General features: G+C 40.0%; 1 pseudogene; it reads right to left on the bottom strand.

Annotated features, from left to right (window-relative positions):
* Positions 1-446: 446 nt before the first annotated feature.
* Positions 447-1,654, bottom strand: LOC110571372 (annotated as a pseudogene).
* Between the last annotated feature and the right edge of the window lie 1,246 nt (positions 1,655-2,900).

Raw genomic sequence — 2,900 nt, 5'->3', positions numbered from 1 at the left:
TGACTTAAATTTATGACTTGTTCCCTAATTGGTCGAGGAGGACTCATGCTATTTGGGATGTTTCTTAGAAAACATATATTTAGTTTATAGTTTTTGAACAGAGAAACATGAAGCTAATTTGGGATAGTAGTGTTAATATTTTAAACTTTTAAATGAATTTCTTTGTACTTTATTAAGATACGGAGTTTATTTCACACATATATTTTTGTCTGCCCAGCATTTCCATTTGTCTGACCACCACTACTATGTCCTATCCTAACAGTCCACACATACCTGAAACCAAGAAAAGCATGGAGCTCTGTCTTTAAAAACCAAACAGGCATTCTGGACAATACGTTCTTGGCAATGGAACCTGGACAATTATCAGACGTGGCAGGCAAAGTTCTCAGTCTGTATTATTAAAAGGACAATCGGATACGTTACAGAAATTAAATAGATGGAAAACTTTAACAAACTACTTTGTTAAAGAGACTTCGTCCTCCCCGCCAGAGATACTGCAGAGCCTCCTGGTCAGGCATCCGGAAGCAATTCTTCACCTAATTGATGGACTTTCACTTTGGGAAGGGAACCACCTTTTTCTATACTTGTTTGCATTTTCGCTTTAATGTCTTCTACAGAATTAGGTCCTTTCAGTGTTTTGGGAGACTTTTCCTGTTTTTTGAAGGATTCCTGACCTTTTGATCTCGGTGTTGATGGTTTTGAGCCTTCTCCATTCTGGTTTAATTTTTGTGCACTTTTGGCTGGAGTATCTCGTATAGATTTCTTTACTGGAGGCTTGTCTTCAGCTTCCTCCTCACCATCATCATCATCTTCTTCTTCCTCTTCTTCTTCATCTTCATCAGCAGCAAGTTTTGCTTCTTTCTGTGGAAACCTGCTACCACTTCCATGGGCAGCACATTCCAGACATACTAAGGAGTTCACATCCTCTTCTTCTTCATCTTCTGACTGCACATCTCCCGCCCTCCACCAGGATGCACAGGCCCTGAGCCACATTTCCACTGTAAGTCCACAGGTGGTGTTATTTCAAACCCCCCAGAGAAACCGCTGGCTGGACAGACATTTTCAAAGTTGCCAGTGTGACTTTAATTGGATAGCCATGGTAATTTTGCTTCTCCTTCAACAATGTGCAATCCATCCTCTGCACCAGCCCCTAAACTGAACGTTCTTAAAGATAACTGGTGCTCATTTCATCATCATCCACCTTAAGGTGGTCATCTTTGTCAGCCCTTGTTCACAACCACAAAGATAGTTCTAGGTCTCATGTCCACATCCAGCAGCTCCTCCCTGGGGTGGTGGCACGCTCTGAGGTGGGACAGAAGACGGACAGAGATAAACACCCCTGCAGAGAACAACCATGCAGGAGGGAGTCACACCGGGGGGTGGGGAATGAAATATTTTAAACTGAAGGGACAGCTGTGTAAACTCCATCATTTTAAGGAGAGAAAAATAAAGGGTATTGTCTATATTATCTGACCAGATATTTCTTATAGAAAGAAATTAATTTTGAGGGTTTATTTTTGACTCCTTGTTCAGTATTCACTTGATTCTCTGATGGTTTATGAACCCTCATGATCTAAGGTAATTTTACTGACTCAACTGGCTAATGCAGAGACTCCCATTAATTGCATACATTTTTAAATCCACCTTACGTCATATTTGAAGTTCCTATTTTTTCATTCCCTTCTCTTCTAAAACTATTTATTAAATTAGTTATTGCATACCAATTTAAGTCAAGCTGTCACTCTGATTAAGACTACTTATATTGCTCAAATAAAGATCACAAAATAAAGTTTACAAATAAAGTAACTTGTGAACTACTGTATCATAACTATGGGAAAATGTACTACTTTTATTTTTGTTTTTGTAAAATAAATCTGCAGAGTATGCAAGCACCCTCACTATTTTGTGGTTTTTCAGTTATATCACAACCATGCTTCATTAGTGTCATGAATGGATACTTCTGAAAGTTACATAGATGTGACTTTTTAAAACGTCATTGTTTCATCTGTAATTCATGAAAGGAATAACGATGTCCACTGGTAAATTTCCTTTTAGCTCTTAAGTATATAGAGTTGTTCATTCCTTCAAGATATACAATCAGTATAAAGTGACCTTGAAAAATCAGAGAAACTCCTTAAAAATATTGGCAAGATTTAGTAGCATTCTTTAGTTAGAAGTTATCCAAGAGGCTATGGGACAAATACCCAGCTTTTAGAGAGATGGATGTCGACATTTCACAGTGAAGTCAATTCTGTGATGTGCGTCCAATAAAATATAACACATTAATGGCATCATATTTTATTTTTTATATGAACATCCAATTATTAACACAGTGGTTCTCCAAAATGTTTCAGTCACCCACGAATGTTGAATATTTCCATGTGTTCTTGTAGGTCAACTCCCCACCCTTCTTCAAAAGCCTTTGTGGCCTGGGGGCTAACCTTTGTGGAGCACATGGTGGGCCCCCTGCCATCTGGCCTGGATTAGTGGAAGGAGCTGGATACCAGCCTGAGAGCGGGTGGGGGGGTATTTATTCTCCTGACACCCTCTTTGCTGATTTGCTATCCCTGTCCAAGCCACTGGCGGAGGCCATTTCCACGCATTGTCCTTTCTCAGTTCTGATGACCCCACCAGCCCAGGTCCCACGTGCTCGTCTGTGCTTCCGGTATTACTAGAACGAGGCCAGCATACACCCCGTGGTTTCCCTAAATAATAGGCTGTTAGTGAACTCTACTGTGATGCCTCATTGAAGAGTCTGTTTCCTTCCAGAACATTGCTACTTAAACATCCTCAGTATCCCATGATAAAATAAGTTCAGAATAATATAAATACTTATAGCGATAAAGGAAATTTTCAACTTTTAATGTTCGTGGGCTCTGCACCCGGGTCCCAGGGAGGCC

Source organism: Neomonachus schauinslandi, chromosome 6 (assembly GCF_002201575.2).
Source record: "Neomonachus schauinslandi chromosome 6, ASM220157v2, whole genome shotgun sequence".
Lineage (NCBI taxonomy): Eukaryota > Metazoa > Chordata > Mammalia > Carnivora > Phocidae > Neomonachus > Neomonachus schauinslandi.
This window is presented reverse-complemented; position numbering and strand designations above follow the sequence as displayed.